Source organism: Ascaphus truei, chromosome 15, assembly GCF_040206685.1.
Source record: "Ascaphus truei isolate aAscTru1 chromosome 15, aAscTru1.hap1, whole genome shotgun sequence".
In the NCBI taxonomy this organism is placed as follows: Eukaryota; Metazoa; Chordata; class Amphibia; order Anura; family Ascaphidae; genus Ascaphus; species Ascaphus truei.
In genome coordinates, this window is record NC_134497.1 from 7,066,816 (window position 1) to 7,081,221 (window position 14,406).

General features: G+C 48.0%; 1 protein-coding gene across 1 annotated transcript in view; it reads left to right on the forward strand.

Annotated features, from left to right (window-relative positions):
• The first annotated feature begins 390 nt into the window (after nucleotides 1-390).
• OSBPL2 (oxysterol binding protein like 2) overlaps nucleotides 391-14,406 on the forward strand; it is a 61,693-nt gene continuing 47,677 nt past the window's right edge. The window contains 1 exon segment of the mRNA XM_075571416.1: nucleotides 391-490. The gene's annotated coding sequence lies outside the window, so the exon portion shown is untranslated.

Consider the following 14,406-nt stretch of genomic DNA (forward strand, 5'->3'; position numbering starts at 1 on the left):
TCTTATTATTAATATGACACAATAGTCAAGGTATAATACAATTAGACAGATAGCAGTTTACTTGTATTATTAATATTATTACACTTGTAGTCATTGTTATATTTTGGTATAGATTAATTGTATAAATAATAATAATAATGTTAATTAAAGTGATGTTCCCATGTTATATTGGAGATTCTCAGCCTGACTTGTCTAATACTCATTGGTTATTGTGACACCTTGTCATATTGTTACTTCCCTGACATATCAATAAAGTTTAATATTAAAAAAAAACACACACAACCCTCACATCAACTCACATGTTCTCTGCCCAGCGCTGGTGCTTGGCCCCGCCCCTTTGCTGATCTCTGCATGCCATTGGTGGACTGGCACGTCGTGTTTGCGGGTTCTGTGTGGTGATTGGTGCCTGCGGGGTGGCCTGGCTCTCACTTCCGCCTGGGTGTCAGTGGAGTAGGTGCTGCCTGGGAGGCTGAGTCCTGATACACAACAGGTAGTGTGTGTGTGTGTGTGTGTGTGTGTGTGTGTGTGTGTGTGTGTGTGTGTGTGTGTGTGTGTGTGTGTGTGTGTGTGTGTGTGTGTATATGTATATGTATGTGTGTATATGTGTATATGTGTTGGTGGTACTGTGTGTCTGGTCATATGATGGTGTGTTTGGTCATATGATGGAGGTGCGTGTGTTTGTGTATCTGGTCATATGATGGATGGAGGTTGTGTGTGTGTGTGTGTGTGTGTGTGTTCTTATGATGGTGTGTCACTGTGTGTATATATATGTGTGTGTATGTGTTGGTGGTACTGTGTGTGTCTGTTGTTATGATGGTGTGTCTGGTCATATGATGGATGGAGGGTGTGTGTGTGTGTGTGTGTTATGATGGTGTGTCACTGTGTGTGTGTGTGTGTATATATATATATATGTGTGTGTGTGTGTGTGTGTGTGTTGGTGGCTGTGTGTGTCTGTTGTTATGATGGTGTGTGTGTGTGTGTGTCTGGTAATATGATGGTGTGTTTGGTCATATGATGGAGGTGTGTGTTTGTGTATCTGGTCATATGATGGAGGGTGTGTGTGTGTGTGTCTGTTCTTATGGTGTGTGTGTGTGTGTCTGGTCATATGATGGAGGTGCGTGTGTTCTTATGATGGTGTGTCTGTCTCCATATGTCGGGAGTGTGCCTGGTCATACAATGGAGGTGTGTTTTGTGTGTGTGTCTGTTCTTATGATGGAGGTGTGTGTGTGTGTGTCCATCTGATGGAGGTGTGTGCCTGATCATATGATGTAGGTGTGTGTCTGGTCATATGATGTAGGTGTGTGTGTCTGGTCATATGATGGTGTGTGTGTAATCATATGATGGAGGTGTGTGTCTGGCCATATGACGGAGGTGTGTTTGTGTCTGTGTCTGTTCTTATGATGGTGTGTGTGTGTGTCCATATGATGGTGTGTGCCTGGTCATATGATGGAGAGGTGTGTGTGTGAGCACTGTTTGCCAAGTAATAAAGGAGAAAGACGTGTGTGTGTGTGTGTGTGTGTGTGTGTGTGTGTGTGTGTGTGTGTGTGTGCGCGCTCGGATTCCTCTCACAGGTAATGTGCATGGTAAACAGTGTCAGTGTATCATTTGCACCAACTCTCCTGTGTGCACAAGTGCTCACCATCATCATACAGTGCCGCAGGTTTACCCTGAGGTCAGTACGTGAATTAGCCAAACCAACTACTGGTTGTATATGTTTACGTGTTAAGCCAGGTTCCAGCATTATGTCCTTACTCCCCCAACCATATAGAAGATGGGAGGGTTTTTATTTAGTGCTGTAGGTCCTAGTGACAAATTTATTGTCTACAGTACCTAATGTTTTAATGTGCTGCTTTCGGTAATAACATGTCCGTTCCTCAGCTGTGTGGTCAGCCAGATCCTGAAATACGCGTTTACATGCAATTGGCTAGCCAGAGGTTTTCATTACTCAAATATTTGTTCTTTTTGGGGGGTGACCCACTATCCCCATCTTTATAAAAATAAAATAAAAATACCTGTCCGACTGCTATTAACTGCAGCTGATCAGCTGCACAATATTCTTATTCTTGGCCATGGTAAAGGGCCGTCCCAGAAGATTCTGCGGTGAAATCTTATATGGGTTTTTATTTTTTAAATAAATCCTTTCTGTAGTATTGGATAATACTGTTTTGTTGTTTTTTTTAATTATTTTTTAATTTATTTATTCAAGTCTTAATGCCATTTCTAATGAGTTTTAAAGCATGCTTTGATTTCTATTGTAGGTTTTAACCCACCTCTCAAGCAGTGCAAGATTTTTTACTTTACTGTTTGGGATCATTTGTTGCAAATGTTCCCAGCAGTATGAGCTGCAAACTGTAACAATAGATAATGTTACCTTAGTAATATAAGAATACATTGTAGCTGCTGAGTTACTGACTGAAACAGTCATTATGTTAGTCACAGGATCAGGATTTTGACAGCTTTATAACATTTGCACCACATGATTGCCAGTTTGGGTAAGAACATAGAATGATTCATTACCACATGCTTTATGTATACGAAAAAGAGAGGGTGTAGTATAGCGGCTTTTATGTGCGCCCTGCTGAGCACGCATCTTACTTTGTGTAAGAATTCCCTTTACCTGAAAGAAAAGGGTTTCTTTTTACTACGGGTGTGTAGTATTCTGTTAGGACGCGCTAATAGTGTCGGCGACGCTGACGTCACGCTGCGGTCGCTGGAAAAATCAAATTGAAATGACTTCCAGCGATCGCGACCAAGCAGCCGCGTGCCCTTATAGTAAGCGCAGTGCGACGGCTTGGTCGCGATCGCTGGAAGTCTTTTCAATTTGATTTTTCCAGCGACCGCAGCGTGACGTCAGCGTCGCCGCCACTATAAGCGCAGCCTAACAGAATACATTCACACACACACGTAGTAAAAAGAAACCCTTTTCTTTTTACTAAGAAACCTCTTTTCTTTCAGGGATCCCTGGCTTACACAAAGCAAGATGCGTCATCAATGCATTTGCTTTGGCGCGACGTCGCGTCGCTGGCTGTATAAGCGCGGCCTTAACCTCTTTGTTTCCCTGAGGTGTGTTACTTCAGGACACGGGTTGTGCCAGAAAGTTGCAGTGCCAATCCAAGCAGTTTGGATGTAATATTTTATGATGTTTTGGGGGCTTTCGTTGCTGTTTGGGTTTACCGTTTGAAATTCTGCCTTAGGAGCTCATCATGTTGGAGCCCCGTTTTCCAAGTCCAACTTTCCCATTGGAAGATATAATAGAAAAATGTTCATTGTGAGATGACACAGTAAGTTGTACCTGCCAGGGCGGAGCTGATGGGTGGCATTCCCAGGTGGGACATTTTCATTGCTCATAGGGCTAGAAACCGATCGGAAGTCTTTCCAGCACGGAAGGGGTTAAGGTGTGTATGAGGTTCTGTGGAGCTTGGAAAGCTGGCAGCACTTTACATGGAAGGGGCTTGGTCTTGTAGGAATGTTCTGTATTATTTCCGATGACGTATCTCCGGGCTCTGCAATGCTCCGAGGGCCAGCGCCAGAGGTGAACACCCTCTCCCCTTTATATTGGGAGACATGCGCCTCGGGCAGATGGCAGACGGTCCGATGGCACAGTACGTTCTGCTGGCGTCTCATTCCCCTGAGGCAGAAGTGACACAGTCCACATGAACAAGAGACCCGAGAGGTTTTGAAGTGTCTATACACAGTAGTTTGTATATATTTATTTGTTGTTGGTTCATGGAAAAGCATCACACCCCACAACAATCCCGACCCTGGGAGACATTATAAAGAATTGGAGCTTTTATTGGTTTATCATTTTATTCATCACGTTCGTTGGGGTTGTTGGGGTTGTTGGGGTTGTTGTGGTTGTTGTTGTAGTTGTACACCTACATTAGTGTATTGACAGATGTCTCGACTTTATGCTTTTCTTTTCACACTTGCCTGCATATTGAAATAAAAGCATTTCAATATTAAGTGCCTGTGATGTTACAACGGAAGCTCTTCCCAGAGTCTAGTCTAATGGTAACCCTGCTCCTGGGGTTTGCGAATTATGCTCAGGGGAAAATTACTAACATGAGTTAAACTCTTTTTTTTTAATTTGTATTTTTTAGGCTGCTTGTGTGGAGGGGAAGGAAGGGATTGCTGATTTAACGGTACAACCCACCCTAATTATCTTCCATTTGTTCCCCGAGATACTGAGTGGTGAAATTACCGGTATCACTTCCGGCTTTTTTTAAAGGGGATTTAAATGGCCGTCCAATAGGAAGCACCAACCGAGGATGTTCCGGTTCCTATTGGTCTGAGATTGGACAGCCATTTTGTTTTCCCAGATAGACAATTAAAAGTGTGGCATAAATGAGGAGGAGGAGGAACGGCTCCTTTTTAGGTGATAACCGCACAGTTCATGATATCTGTTCAGTGTTAATGTTTTGTAAACCCGATCATGATATATATCGCAACATGATCACTGCAGGACCTATAACCGCACGGCCTAACTCTGCAGAGTGTAAGCTCTGTTGGTTAGAGATGACAGCAATGCACAGAATACGGGGGGGGGGGGGGTCTTTTCATTGTAACTATTCCGTTGCTGTGACGTGCGTGTGATATCAGGATATGATCCGGGCTAAGGAGGTGTGTCCTGCACAGAGCCAGACGTTCGCTTGCCTGTTTGTGCTATTTTCATAGCCTTGTATTTATCTTTGCTGGGTTCTTGCCATCATCATCATTCTGAATCGCACTTAATGTCCTTTTTTTATAACGGCGTTCAGCTAGAAGTGCTTGTGAAACATGTCCCCAGCAAGCTGCCTCGCAGCCCTGACGTGCAAAGTGTTACTCACCAGCAAGCACACACGGATGAAGCAGTAAATGTCATATGATTCTGCCTTGGTCCAAGGTGGGAAGGGAGCGATGATTACAGGAACACACCAGAAAAAAATAGAAAGGCAATAATGGTGCAGTATATCAACACACTAAATGGTCAGGTGAGATCTTGGCTCTATAGAAATGCCTACTTACAACAGGTCGAAATAAAAACGGCAGTGATCTATTAGTTCAATAGAAACGAACTGGATCCCCAGCAGAAGTGGACGTTCAAACAGGGGATATGGCAGGAAAACACTTCTCAAATGGGTCATGTTGCACTTTTTGTTTGCATTGCTCAGATCGTCCCATTTCTGCTGAGCCCTCTCTATGCTTACCTTATAGTTGGTAATTCACCCCCCTTCTTCCTATTATGGCAGAAGGCTTTCATATGTGGTATGTGCTCTACTCTATACCCCACACAAGGGTCACATAATAATATGACTAATGTATTGGGTTGTCCTGTCATTACTGATTATCTCCCTCTTTGCTGGGTTCCATCATTTTGACTGAGCCACCTGTGCTGAAGTAGGGATATCCTGCAAACCTGACCTGTTGGTGGCCCTTGAAGGCTGGAGTTGTCCACCCCTGACCTAATAAGTGCCGGTTTGAGCGTGTGTGTGCCCCCCTCATACCTAACACATCTTTGCTTCTCCTTCTGTCCTATTCCTCCTGTTTCTCTCCGTCCCTCTGCTTGGCAGTGCCAGTGAAGGGGTTAGCGCAGCACTGCATGTTCCAGCTGCTTGGCAGTGCCAGTGAAGGGGTTAGCGCAGCACTGCATGTTCCAGCTGCTTGGCAGTGCCAGGGCCGGGATTAGCGCAGCACTGCATGTTCCAGCTGCTTGGCAGTGCCAGTGAAGGGATTAGCGCAGCACTGCATGTTCCAGCTGCTTGGCAGTGCCAGTGAAGGGATTAGCGCAGCACTGCATGTTCCAGCTGCTTGGCTGTGCCAGTGAAGGGGTTAGCGCAGCACTGCATGTTCCAGCTGCTTGGCAGTGCCAGTGAAGGGGTTAGCGCAGCACTGCATGTTCCAGCTGCTTGGCTGTGCCAGTGCCAGGATTAGCGCAGCACTGCATGTTCCAGCTGCTTGGCAGTGCCAGGGCCGGGATTAGCGCAGCACTGCATGTTCCAGCTGCTTGGCAGTGCCAGTGAAGGGATTAGCGCAGGACTGCATGTTCCAGCTGCTTGGCAGTGCCAGTGCCAGGATTAGCGCAGCACTGCATGTTCCAGCTGCTTGGCAGTGCCAGTGAAGGGATTAGCGCAGCACTGCATGTTCCAGCTGCTTGGCAGTGCCAGTGCCAGGATTAGCGCAGCACTGCATGGTCCAGCTGCTTGGCAGTGCCAGTGAAGGGATTAGCGCAGCACTGCATGTTCCAGCTGCTTGGCAGTGCCAGTGCCAGGATTAGCGCAGCACTGCATGTTCCAGCTGCTTGGCAGTGCCAGTGCCAGGATTAGCGCAGCACTGCATGTTCCAGCTGCTTGGCAGTGCCAGTGAAGGGGTTAGCGCAGCACTGCATGTTCCAGCTGCTTGGCAGTGCCAGTGCCAGGATTAGCGCAGCACTGCATGTTCCAGCTGCTTGGCAGTGCCAGGATTAGCGCAGCACTGCATGTTCCAGCTGCTTGGCAGTGCCAGTGCCAGGATTAGCGCAGCACTGCATGTTCCAGCTGCTTGGCAGTGCCAGTGCCAGGATTAGCGCAGCACTGCATGTTCCAGCTGCTTGGCAGTGCCAGTGAAGGGATTAGCGCAGCACTGCATGTTCCAGCTGCTTGGCAGTGCCAGTGAAGGGATTAGCGCAGCACTGCATGTTCCAGCTGCTTGGCAGTGCCAGTGAAGGGATTAGCGCAGCACTGCATGTTCCAGCTGCTTGGCAGTGCCAGTGAAGGGGTTAGCGCAGCACTGCATGTTCCAGCTGCTTGGCAGTGCCAGTGCCAGGATTAGCGCAGCACTGCATGTTCCAGCTGCTTGGCAGTGCCAGTGCCAGGATTAGCGCAGCACTGCATGTTCCAGCTGCTTGGCAGTGCCAGTGAAGGGATTAGCGCAGCACTGCATGTTCCAGCTGCTTGGCAGTGCCAGTGAAGGGGTTAGCGCAGCACTGCATGTTACAGCTGCTTGGCAGTGCCAGTGAAGGGATTAGCGCAGCACTGCATGTTCCAGCTGCTTGGCAGTGCCAGTGCCAGGATTAGCGCAGCACTGCATGTTTCAGCTGCTTGGCAGTGCCAGTGAAGGGATTAGCGCAGCACTGCATGTTTCAGCTGCTTGGCAGTGCCAGTGAAGGGATTAGCGCAGCACTGCATGTTCCAGCTGCTTGGCAGTGCCAGTGCCAGGATTAGCGCAGCACTGCATGTTCCAGCTGCTTGGTACCGACACCAGTTCCTGGCTGGTCACGTTCTCTTTAAAAACACATTCCTAGAGACAGACAGCAGTGTAACCTCCTATTGTGCGCTTTCTCCTGTGCTTGTTGTTGTTGTGTAACTGTAAATGGCAAAACCCTGCACTGTGATCCCGGCTGGAGCCCACACACGGTGTCGCGTTGTACCTGAGGGGGAAGCCCTGTGGTTGCCACTGGCCTCTGAAGTGGGAGATGTGTCCAAGACACTGCCTCTTTAAAGTAAACGTGTGACTGCAAGCACTTGTGACCAAGACTCTTCTTCTTTCTACATCGCAGCATATTGGCACAGCAGCATGCAAACAAATAACAAGCTCGGCATATACAGTAACCTAACCGTGCCTTGGGGGGTGACCGGGCCTGGAAGAGAAGTGGAAGCAGTTTAACGAGGCTGTCGGTCTTCTGACAGTTATCACACTGACATTTGCATGTAAAGCATTTTAAAATTGCGAGGATTGCTGAGTAATTATTTATAGCTTAAACTCGTACTGATGTAAGCCACAGGGCTGGCTATATTCTCAAAGGAAGGGAACTTTTTAATGTGCAGACACCTCCCTCGTAAAATTATCACGTTGAATCATAAGCCTATATTTAGTGTAACCGCATACCGCCAGCTCTCCTGTAGCTGCTCCGCTATGGAGAACAAATCCCCAGATATTTTTGGAACACTCCATAAAATGATCACGTTGCATCATTAAACCTATATTCAGTGCGCCTTCCGACTCAAAAAATAGGAACAGAAAATATTAATAGGGAGCCCCTTTTTTTAATTGCAAATGAATACCACTGTCGCCTTTTAATCCTCCCAAACACCCTTTAATATAGCAACAGAGAAATCCCTCAATGTGAGTTGGGACTCTAGTTGTAAGGTGTCCAGGGGCTGACACTATTCCAAATCCAATTGTGAACAGCAGCTGGAGATGTAGGTTTGGGTGGGTTCATGTAGAAATGCAGACTTGCTGTAAAAATTGAGGGTTTTTTTTTTCTCTCCCCTTTTCAGAGGTGGGTTTGTCTTTTTCGGGCGGAATATGAGCTCAGTACATCATTCTGACACACATCGTAGCAGTTTGTGCATGGCTTTGCTTGTGTTGAGAATTATTCTCCTTGTTAATAATTAAGCCGTATGTGTGGCTCTGCACCTAATGTATGTTTAACAGTTAACCCCTTTGCGTCTAGCGGAGCCTAATGAATCCCTCTCTCCCCCCCACATTATTATTACCCGGTTACAATTTGTACCAATTGATAAAAAGCTGATTGATTGTAAGCTCTGAGGATCAGTGTGTGTGTGTGTGTGTGTGTGTGTGTGTGTGTGTGTGTGTGTGTCCTTAATAGGTTTGTCATGCTGTTGATGTAATCTACATAACTCTGTACCCCTCATTGTACCACCCTGTGGAATATGCTGGCGCTTTACAAATGAGCTATGATAGTAATTCCCACCTTGCTGGGATTTGAACCTGCGAATAAGAGGTTTGCTCAGATGTTCCAGGAGTTCTAGGGGTAGATCCTCCAAGCTCCTAATAACGTGATGTTTCGTGAGAATTGGGAACGGACGTTATTTTTCTTAGTAATGGGTATCCTCAAAGCGAACGAGATGCAAAAATAACGTCCGTTTGTCAAAGTATTGACTGTGATTTTCACGTCTCGGAGACGCGTTCTCCAATATGCATGCGCATGCGTTATTAAAGCAGCGCTATTAACGGAGATTTCGTGTGAGTTTACTCAAAGCTAATGCAAATCTAGTTCTAATATTGAGAAATGGATCATTTTTACACTTAATATTGCACTTAATTATATGGTATGCAATCGTGACTATATACAGTATGGGTGTATGATAATGTATATTCCTATAAACCTCAACAATATTAATCATATTAATAAAAAAATGAATTATACATGATTGTACACCCATACTTTATACATTATATTCCACATTGGTTAACGCAAAAATATCACCTTAATCCCTAAAACCCATACAATATTTTATGATGCGTTTCAGACATTTATTTGATCCATAATACAGTATATCGATCGATATATATCTATATATGCAGGTGGGCCCCGGTAATGCGGCGGGTTCGGTTCTATGGTCCCACCGCAAAGCAAAAATTGCCGGAAAGCGGAACCGGCTATTTTTGGCATCTGCGCATGCGCAGACCGGCAATGTTCCCTTCTGTGCAAGCGCGGCCACCGTTCTGCGCAAGCGCGACCTGCACCCCCTGTTATGCGCAACCTGGGCAGCCCCCGTTCTGCGCATGTGCAGACATAGCGGCCCCCTTCCGCTCGTACAGCGGAACTGGGAACACCGTAAAGCGGGGCCCTACTGTAGATATATATCTCTCTGACACATGTAACATTTTGTAATGAAAGTGTAACGTTCTGTTCTCATTATATTACTTTAAGGCTATTCCCAGAAGTAACACCCCGATGATTGGGGTCAGGATGTGACTAACATTAACAAAGGTCTGAGGCTCTCTGGACTTGGGTTACCATTACCATATGATTTACATTGAGTAAGTCCGTTAGGCCTCGTCCACAGTGATCGGGCGGTGCGAACAAGAGATGGCCCCTCCATGCGGCCGCCCATAGTGCGTGCGGGTTCACGCACGGTCAAGCGCGATGGCGTGGCCTCATTTCCAAGATGCAAGGAATTTGACATTTTGGCGCCATCGTCATGGCAGCGGTTCGGGCAACGAGGGCGAATCAGCTGTGTGACGTCATGGCCGCGCCCCGCCACGCCTCCCCATCGCGAGAAATCTCAAGTCCACAGATCGGGCAAAGGGCATGCGCTCCGTCACGGGTGCGCCCACTGTGGTCTTAGCATGCACGACTCACTATCTTTAAGGCCAGTGCCAGGATATTGTACCCTTTGGGGACATGCATTGCAGATATCAATACGTTAAATTGAGATAATGGAACATTAAAAAATGAGCAACTTTCTGAGTCTCTGCCCCTTAGATCTGAGTCATCTCTCTATAGGAGAAGGAGATGCTGGTACGTGGGATGTAATGAGCAGTTCATTGAAATCTCCTGTGACTTCACTGTTGCTAATGTTTGTGTTAGCTCCAGCGTTGTGCTAAGTGTCGCACTGCCAATCCAGCTCGGCTGGCACTTGGGTGTCCTTGAATAGCACATGTTCCTGTCGCCACTGTTTACTTTTACCACGACGGCTCGCCTTGCATACGCGTCGGCATGGAAACCCGCAGCCGCGAGGTTTGAAACGTTTGAGTGGGGAGATCCACGGATGCGTTCTGACTCGAGGTACCGCGCGTTGGGAGAGTACAAACCGATCCGTAGAATGCGTCGGGCTGACGAGCAGTGCAAGGGCTGGGGAGGCAACAGCTATAACACGTTGAATGGGAGATTAACCCCTTCACTTCCAGACGGTTTAGAAAACGAATTTCATCTACTACTCTGCTTATTTTTCAGAAAAAGTGGACTTTATGTCCCTTCTCCCTGTATCACTCTCGCTCTCTCCCCCCTCCCTGGGTTGCTCTCTTGCCCCACCCCCTCTTGGGATGCTCTGCTCTCTTCTAACCCCCCCACCCCCACCACCACCACCCCTCCTTGGGTTGCTCTCTCTCTGCCCTCTTGGACGCGCTCTCTCTTCTCTTGGGTGCGCTCTCTCTTCTCTTGGGTGCGCTCTCTCTTCTCTTGGGTGCGCTCTCTCTTCTCTTGGGCGCGCTCTCTCTTCTCTTGGGCGCGCTCTCTCTTCTCTTGGGCGCGCTCTCTCTTCTCTTGGGCGCGCTCTCTCTTCTCTTGGGCGCGCTCTCTCTTCTCTTGGGCGCGCTCTCTCTTCTCTTGGGCGCACTCTCTATTCTCTTGGGCACGCTCTTCTCTTGGGCGCGCTCTCTTCTTCTCTTGGGCGCGCTCTCTTCTTCTCTTGGGCGCGCTCTCTTCTTCTCTTGGGCGCGCTCTCTCCTTCTCTTGGGCGCGCTCTCTCCTTCTCTTGGGCACGCTCTCTCCTCTTGGGCGCGCTCTCTTCTTCTCTTGGGCGCGCTCTCTTCTTCTCTTGGGCGCGCTCTCTTCTTCTCTTGGGCGTGCTCTCTTCTTCTCTTGGGCGCGCTCTCTTCTTCTCTTGGGCGTGCTCTCTTCTTCTCTTGGGCGCGCTCTCTCTTCTCTTGGGCGCGCTCTTCTCTCTTGGGCGCGCTCTTCTCTCTTGGGCGCGCTCTTCTCTCGGGCGCGCTCTTCTCTTCGGCGCTCTCACTTATGTCTTTAAATGTAGTTTAGCAAACGTCTCTGCCTTACACCTTGTTGCTAGGATTCTGTGGCCTAAAATGCATAGCTACCGAGCAGCGTCTTCCTTCGCCCCCGTGAGGTAGTGCGGGGCCGGGGCCCCAGGAGATGCACCAGTCTTACCTATCTCGATACTCTGCATTCCATGCAAATGACACAGAACCCGGCTCCAGCCTTCCGCAGCCACATCACTCGTTCCCCTCGCAACACCGAGCACAGGTCCATCCGCTGCTGCAGCGCAGGACACATCGCAGGTAAAGGGGAGCAGTATGTTACGTTATTTCCACACACAATTGTCAGTTTATCTTTTTTAATTTTAATTTATTTTTTTCACAATGAAGTTCTCAGTGTGTATTATACAGAGTGTACTGTAAGTGCAGGGTGTGTGTTTTATACAGAGTGTACTGTAAGTGCAGTGTGTGTGTGTGTGTGTGTGTGTGTGTGTGTGTGTGTTTTATACAGAGTGTAAGTGCAGTGTGTGTGTTTTATACAGAGTGTACTGTAAGTGCAGGGTGTGTGTTTTATACAGAGTGTACTGTAAGTGCAGGTTGTGTGTTTTTTACAGAGTGTACTGTAAGTGCAGGGTGTGTGTTTTATACAGAGTGTACTGTAAGTGCAGGGTGTGTGTTTTATACAGAGTGTACTGTAAGTGCAGTGTGTGTGTGTGTGTGTGTGTGTGTGTGTGTGTGTGTGTGTGTGTGTGTGTGTGTGTGTGTGTGTGTGTGTGTGTGTGTGTGTGTGTTTATACAGAGTGTAAGTGCAGTGTGTGTTTTATGTTGTATAGTTACAGTTACATAGTAGATAAGGTTGAAAAAAAGACATATGTCCATCAAGTTCAACCTATGCTAAATTTAGACGGCAGATACTTTATCCTATATCCGTACTTACAGTATATTGATGCAGAGGAAGGCAAACACAAACCCCAGTGTTATATCATCCAATGATATCCCATAAGAGGAAAATACATTCTTTCCCGACTCCAAATATTGGCAAACTGATTACTCCCTGGATCAACATCCTTCCCATGTTTACTTATTTGGTATATCCCTGTATACCGTTCCTTTCTAAAAAGATGTCCAACCTTTTTATTAGCAAATCCATTGTATCTGCCATCACAGTCTCCATGGGTAATGAATCCCACATTTTAACTGCCCTTACTGTAAAGAACCCTTTCCTTTGTTGCTGGTGAAATCTCCTTTCCTCCATGCTTAAGGGATGACGTTATTGTATGGGGACGAGTCATGTTTCATATCTCTTGGCATTTTTTTCCCCCCTCGCTCTCCACCTTTAAGACCCAACTTAAACAAACCTCTTAAACAAAGCATATGGGTAGCCCCGCTGGCTGATACTATACATCCAATATGCACTGACCGTGAGCCCTTGCGTACGCACTTGCCTTAAACACCTGCTACTGTGTCTCTAAGTTCTCCCTCCTTACCACTTAGATTGTAAGCTCTTCGGGGCAGGGACTCCTTTTTCTTAATGTTACTCATATGTCGGAAGCGTTTCTTCCCGTTATGTGTTAAAATAGTGTGTTACATGTATTATTGCTGTAAAGCGCTATGTACATGGAGACACACACACACACACACACACACACACACTTTACGGTTATCGGGCTAGGTGACATGCAGACAGATTTTCAGGGGTTTGTTTTGTTGTCGGTATAAATGGATTCTCTGAGAGTTAGGAATTTTGGGCCATGGAGTTGATGTTCCTGCAGATGTTTTTGGCTTTGTGATGGAATCCTTCCCCCCCCCCCTGCCCTTCTGTTTCCAGGGTCATTTTAAGGTTTGTTGGTGTCGCAGCAAAACGGGAAGCAATAGACCTGTACACGGTCACTGTTCTATCTCACACAGATATTCTCATGGCGGGGACCTGGGTTTGTAAGCGGCCATGTACTGCAGATGTTGGCTGTTCACCAAACCTCAGGCTTTTCAGCACTGGAAGAGGGTAAGCGTTCCAGTTCTGGCATTTCGGGTGGGTTGTCTGGAAGCTACTGAAGTGAAATGTCTCGGCTGGCGGTGGCTCATTGGAAAATCTCATAGGGTAAAATGGGTTGAGTTGTGACTTCCTATGAAGAGGAAGTAGCTGCTGCGCATGTGCAGACCGGGGCAGCAGAAGGGGGTGAGGGGGCACACGTTCTCTGCACAGACCTCACCTCTGCGATCCTTGGGCTGCGTCCATGGTATAGACGACCGCGTGTCCGCACGCTGAGCGGTCAGACTGCCTAAAGGCAGTGATTGCGTCTATACGGCGTGCGCGCGGGAGGGGGCGCGCGTTGCACAAGAAATCAGTTAAAACTGATTTCTTGGCGCGACGGGCCGGTCACGTGAGCGGTTCGTCCAATGAGGGCGAACCAGCTCTGTGACGTCACTGGCACGCCCCCTAGACACGCCCACGGACAGCGTCCGCTTTCTCTCAGCCTCCGCACGGCTGAAGTGTCTATGGACGCAGCCTTGGGCCACGTGGAGACTTTGGGAAAGCGGTTGCTGGCTATGGTGGACGGGCCGTGGGGGGCGTTCCTAGGGGCGTCACTGAGCTTGTTCGCCCTCATTGGGGTAACCGCTCACGTGACCTGCGTGTCGCACCTAGAAATCAGTTTCAACTGACTTCTTGCGCAACGCGCGCCCCCTCCTGCCTCCGTCTGTGTGCGCCCGCACAGTCTATGGGCGCGATCACTGCCGTAAGGCAATCTGGTCGCGCCCCGTGCGGACGCTTCGCGCGGTCTCCCACATGGACTCAGCCGAAGAAGGGAGGGAGCAGGGCAGCTGCTGCTAGGGGGCTGGGCAGCCTCCCCCATCCTGATTGGCTACATCACAAAGCAGCAGCCTAGCAGGAGCCTGGGGGTGGGGCCAAAGAGCACATGAAAAGCATGGAGCAGAGAGATGAGGCCGTGTCCTGCGTGTCCTGCGTGTCCTGCGTGTCCTGCGTGTCCT